The sequence below is a fragment of the Hyaena hyaena genome, unplaced genomic scaffold (genome assembly GCF_003009895.1).
Source record: "Hyaena hyaena isolate Hyena2069 unplaced genomic scaffold, ASM300989v1 scaffold_6, whole genome shotgun sequence".
In the NCBI taxonomy this organism is placed as follows: Eukaryota; Metazoa; Chordata; class Mammalia; order Carnivora; family Hyaenidae; genus Hyaena; species Hyaena hyaena.
Window position 1 is genome coordinate 8,599,425 of NW_024080638.1, and position 6,023 is coordinate 8,605,447.

The window sequence follows — 6,023 nt, forward strand, 5'->3', positions numbered from 1 at the left end:
TCCCAAGCTTTCAACATATTGGTTACAATCCTGTCCCAGCTCTTGCCCAAGCTACCCAAGGGAAAGATCTGGACCAAAAGCAGTTTTTTGTTTAAACTCAGTGATAATTACAATTGAATACCATCATGGTGACTTAACATTGTTTTTGGTAGTGTCTAGACCCTCATATTTGCATAAATGGCAGAAGGGGAGGGAGGATGCATTTCCCAAAATCACCTGGGGGGAAACGGGGAAGAACAATGGATTCAGAGACCTCTTCTACACTTACCAGGGACAGTCATCTGAACGAACAGTCCTCAAACTGTTCGGTGTCCCTGAATGACAGTCTCATAGATTTTATCAAAATGTTGGTTTTGTTTTAGTAGGTCTGGGTGGATGTGAGATTCTGTATTTTTTGCAAGCCCTCTGGTGTAGGTTCAGGGCACAATACAGATAGTTAGGATTTAAACCACTAACTCTCCAACTTAACTTAAAGATTGGGAGTTTAAAATAATCCTGATGCCTGAGTGGCAACCCCAGAGATTCTAATTTTATTGGCCTGGGCTGTGGGCTGGAGATCAGACATTAAAAAGTCTTTTAATTGAGGGGTGCCTGGGTGTCTCGGTCAGTTAAGCCTCCGACTTTGGCCCAGGTCACGATCTCATGGTTTGTGGGTTCAAGCCCTGCAATGGGCTCTCTGCTGTCAGTTCAGAGCCTGCTTTGGCTCCTCTGGCCCCTTTCTCCTCTCCTACCCTGCTTGTACTCTCTCAAAAACAAATAAGCATTATATTTTTTTTGAAAAAAGTCTTTCAGTTAATTCTAAGCTGCACCAAAATTTGATTTATACTCTAGGGTGAGTATACCCACCTATAAAACGATTAGAACAGCATATAGCTATCTCATAGGGATAGGAAAGGAGATAGATTATACAGCAAATATACTACACCTAGTTCATAGAGAGGGTTCAATAAACCAAGTGAACATCTTGGGTTTTTTTGTTTGTTCGTTTTTTGTTTTTTTGCCTTCCAAATTCTCAGATGGCACAGATGAGTTCTGGCATTTGGACACTTGCCCTTTCTTTAATAGCTCTCTTCCGTCTCTTGAGTGCTGAGAAACATTCAGGAGAAAAAGTGGCTTTCAATTCACATTTCCATACTTTTTAAAGAATTTTTAGTCCTTTTTTTCTCTTTTGGATGGCTTGTTTGCTAACTTTCCCCTAGAATATGGCCTGTGTTTAAAGAGATTTTCTTTGATTATTCATTTAAGAAATAGTCATTGAATGGCTGTTATATCCTAGGGGCTGTGCTGGGCTGTGAGGACCCAGTGCTTGAATAAGATTGATAGGATCTGTCTTCCAGGGACTTAGATGCTGGAGAGGAAATATAGAGAGAGAGCCAGGGTAAAGAGCATCATGCACATAAGGACAGGACAAATAGGGAAGAAGACAGCAGGGACTTAGGTGAGGCCAGAAGAGTCAGGAAGACTTCTCTAAGGAGATCGGAACAATGATGGGAGTTAGCCAGGCAAAGAGAGCAAAGTGAATATTCCAGGCTGAAGGAAGAACACTTGCAAACACCTGGTGGCAAGGCTGAGCATGGAAGGTTTGAAGAACGGGAAGAAGTTTGGTGTGATTTGTATCAAGCACAAGGTGGGAGGTGGCATGAAGTGAGAGAGGAAAGAAAGATCTCGATGGGGATGGAGCTGGTTTAGGGAACTTAGGTTTTAGGAAGGCTGGGTCCATAGTGGTTGGAAAATGGAATGTTGGAGCGGGGGACATTCACACCAGAGGGCTTGAATTCCAGCTCTACAATCTAGTGGCCATGCTACCTGATGTCTCAGAGTCTCAATGTCACTGTGTGCGATGTGGGGATAAAAATACCTGCCTCACAAGGCTGTTTGGGGGATTCAATGAGTGTGTTTGTGAAAAATGCAGAACATGGAAGAGCTTGATCATCATTATTATTGGTCATTATTACTCAGCCCCCGGAATGATGGTGCTCTCTATCTAGAGATGGGATTTGTAAGAGGGAAGACAGGAGCCAGGATGTGAGTCAGGAGGTGACAAGGGTAATCCAGGTGCAATGGTTCTGGCGGGGAACAAGAGAGCTTAATGAACTGGACAGGTGTTGGTTGGATGGATGATAGGAAAGGAGGGTCATGACAGACTCAGATTGCCCTTGAGATTTAGGACATAGGAACAGTGACAAGTTTGGGTATTGTGAAGTCGGCTTTACATGTTGAGACTGTATCCAAAATCAGGGATCATTTGCAGAGAATAGATGACACTCCAGCTTGCTTAGCAGGAAGGTATTTATCACGGAGTGTCAAGTGGCTTACAGACTCGCCGAGAGGGCTGAAGACACAGAATCTAGGTGGAACTTTCAGGAGCAACCTCGAATGCCTCCCCACAGAACAGGGCTGCTAGGGTGGCTGCTGCCTCTTCAACAACCTTGCAGTCAGGAAGGTACCCTTCTAGAGCCACAACACCACTGTTTCAAACAGGAAACCACCATAATCAGGAAGCAGCTACTGCTGCCAGATCTAGAACCACCACTAATCTGCAACAGAACACGTCAGCAGAATGGATGCTCCCGTCCCTGTGCTCAGACTCACTGCACCCACCCATCTCACGTGGGAATACTGGAGCCCCTGCAAATGCCACCTGCAGAAAACCCAACACGTCTGCTTGCTAGCAGAGTGGACCACATTCTAAAATCTTGTCCATCTTGGACTTACACTCTTCTAGAACTCAAGCTGCAATAGAATTAGCAAAGTATACTTTGAGCCTTCCAACTTGTGGAGCAAGGAAAGTCATGCTAGAATAATATTTGCAGACTGTGGGTTGTGACTCATGACAGCATGATCGAATCTATTCAGGTGGTCACAACAGGAATTTTTTTTTTCTTAGTCATGAGTAGCTAGGGTCAGCATTGCTTAATGTATCCTTGGTCTTAGGGTTGTGTGTGTGTGTAATTATCTTTGTTTGTAAAGGAGAGCATTTCTTCTCTTGAGTCATGGGAAACACACTTGAAAGTCACTATACTAGATGTGGAGTGCCAATCTTCCATTGCAAGGTCTCAGAAAGAACTAATAGGTAGAGAGCCCAGTGGCTACTGAATATGTGGGGTTGAATTTTAGGAGCAAATCAAAGCTGGAGATATAAGTTAGGCAGTCATTGGCAAGAAGCTGCCATTGAAACCAGGGGGAGTTGATTAAGCCATTCAGGGAGACAGCATGGAGGGTGAAGAGAAAAGAGATCTGGAAGGGACCCCAAGGAATACAGACATTTGGTCTTGGGGGAGAATTTTCCTCCCGGCGTTGCACTCATCCTTCATACCTTGTGGTATTTTTTATTTACTCTCTAGAGAGAGGACTGGATCCAGGGCAGCCCCAGAGCGCCTTGTGAAGGTATGTTTCAAACCCCATGTTAATTGGGGTTGATTCTGTAGCAGTCTGGCAGAGCCACGGCTCATCCCATGCAGGGAGATAACCCAGCACCTGGCATGGGGTCCTAGCGCCACACCACGCTGGTGCTCAGGAGCTGTGTGTGGAATGGATGTGCAGAGCACAGAAGTTCTAGGAAAGATGGAGAGAGCTTTTTAGATTCCAAAGCTCCAGCTCACAAGCTGTGACCATAGACGGGTCTAACCTCATTAGCCAAGGTTGACTCACTAGTGTCAAGATACTATTTATAATTTTTGCTGTATAGAAAAATAGCAGTAAGGACTGGGGGCTGTTCAGGGAAATATGTTCATTGTAGCAATATCAAGAAGCAAGTTAAATGTTCATTCATAGGAGCACAGGGCATCTGGCATAGTCAAACAATGAAATCCGATAAAACAGTTGAACAGGTGAGCCAGATCCACATGTGTCATTCTGTATCAATCTGAAAACATCAACACTACATGAAAAATTTCAAGTCACATATGTAATATGAAGCATGATATCATTTATTGAAATTTTTAAAGCCACAGAAAATTGTACTATATATACTTATGGGAAAACAACTGTAAAATTATGTAAGTGAAGGGGCACACAACTTCAGGGCAGAAGCTCTCTAAGGAGAGGCTACAAGGAAAAGGATGGGGGAGTGAGAGTGCTCTATCTGCAGTATTTTCTTTTTACAAAGAAGCAGAAGCAAACATGGCAAAATATTAATAGTTATTAAATAAGCAAGGAGGCACTGGGAGAAATTATTTTCTGTTCTTTTCATAATTAAAAATAAATAGAAGTGTATACACATTTTGCAATGCCCAGAGCAAGAATCAAGCTTCCTCCTCTGACAATAGGTTAAGCAGATAATCTGTAAAATAACTACTAGAGCAAAGCAGGTGCACACACACACACACACACACACACACACACACACACATATACATGCATATAAAACACACGTATATGACACGTATATATGTATATATATGTACACACACATATACATACACACATACATAGCTTCAAATTAAAACAGTAAGCTTTTAATTTTTAAATTATTTCTTCCAGTTTCTGGGAGATTATACTTTTCTATATGAGACCTTGACCTTTTTCTGTGATTTGATCATGTACTGAATCTATAGACTATCTGTGTCTCACATTTGAATGATGGGTCTGGAGGATCCAAGTGGTGCAAAGAAGAACAGAGGAAGCCCTAAATGCTGGGGACCACCCTGGTGCAGGGCCGGAAACATGTGACCTGAGGAATTACAGAAAGGCTACAGGACAAAGCATATCAAGGGTGGTAGGAAATAATGGACAGGGGAGTCAGGAGGCTGGGCTCAGCTGCTAGCTCTGATCTCAGCTCTGCTACTAACCACACGTGAGGACTTCTAAGTCTCTGCCGTCTATTGGGCTTGCATTCTAACACTGGCTTAGCTCGTCACTCAGGATTTTTCCAGGGACCACAGGGACTGACTTCTCAATCCTCTTAACTTAAGGGCTTTGTCCCCCAGTGCCAGAATAATCAGCGGTATTCCAGGGATTCTGGAAGGCTCTCCTGTATGGTAAATTCTGCCTAATTTCCCTCAGTATTTCCTCCCTCTACAGACTATTCCTATCATCCCTCCTGGGGCTGCTGCGCTCTCCTCTGGGCCAAACTTTGTGTGACTGGAGAATTCTAAGAGGGAACTGGGGTAAGTTGAGGAGGCATCAGTGGGTGGTAGACTGGGTGAAGAAAAAGTTACCAAATGTGGAGAAAGAAAGTCTTATAAATTCCTCAAGGGTAGGAACACATTTAGTCTATACTGATTGTTTCTTACCAACTCACATATCTCTCTTCTATACAAGTTCTGCATGTATGCTATGTGTGTGTGTGTGTGTGTGTGTGTGTGTGTGTGTGTATGTATGTGTGAGCTCCAGTTTGGTTTTGCCCAAGGGGGCATATGTTTTGGTTAGTCTGGATTCCTAGTTAGAAAAATTATTTGTTTTACTTGCATAGATGCTACCACATTCCCAGGGGCTGGTTAACCTTCAGGGAGTAAGAGAATCTGGGTTTAAACTTTCCAGATTATCCACTCCGTATTATTTTCAGTGGAGTTACTAATGATTACTTTGTCTTGCTACAGAACTGCTTTAAATGCTGTGTCCCCTGTGTCTTCAGCTGTCGGCTTTCAAAGCATTGCTTGACAGAGACTGAGAGTAGGAGCCACTCTCAGTGTAAAAGTCAGGTGTTTCTGCTCAGAGAAGGAATGGGATCTTTCTGAACTTTGAGTATGAGATGGTAGAAGATTTGGTTAGTTTATACAGCATAGATTGGAGATACCTTTTCAAGAATGCATGAGTTGGCTTAAGCAAGGTTCATTTGTCCTTCTGAGTTAGGTTATAACTCAAATGCCACATACTCCCTTACTTTCTAGTTTTGGGTCCTCAAAATCTGTCTCTGTTTACTACATACTTGGCTTGCTGTATTCAACACTTCTTCTAATGCCTGCTCCTCCCAACGAATCTACTCATAGAAAGTGTTATGAGAAATGTAGACTTTACTGAATATTTCATAGAGGAGGCCTAGGAGGAGGCTGACAGTAAGTATGCGGCTCAGCAAATGACTT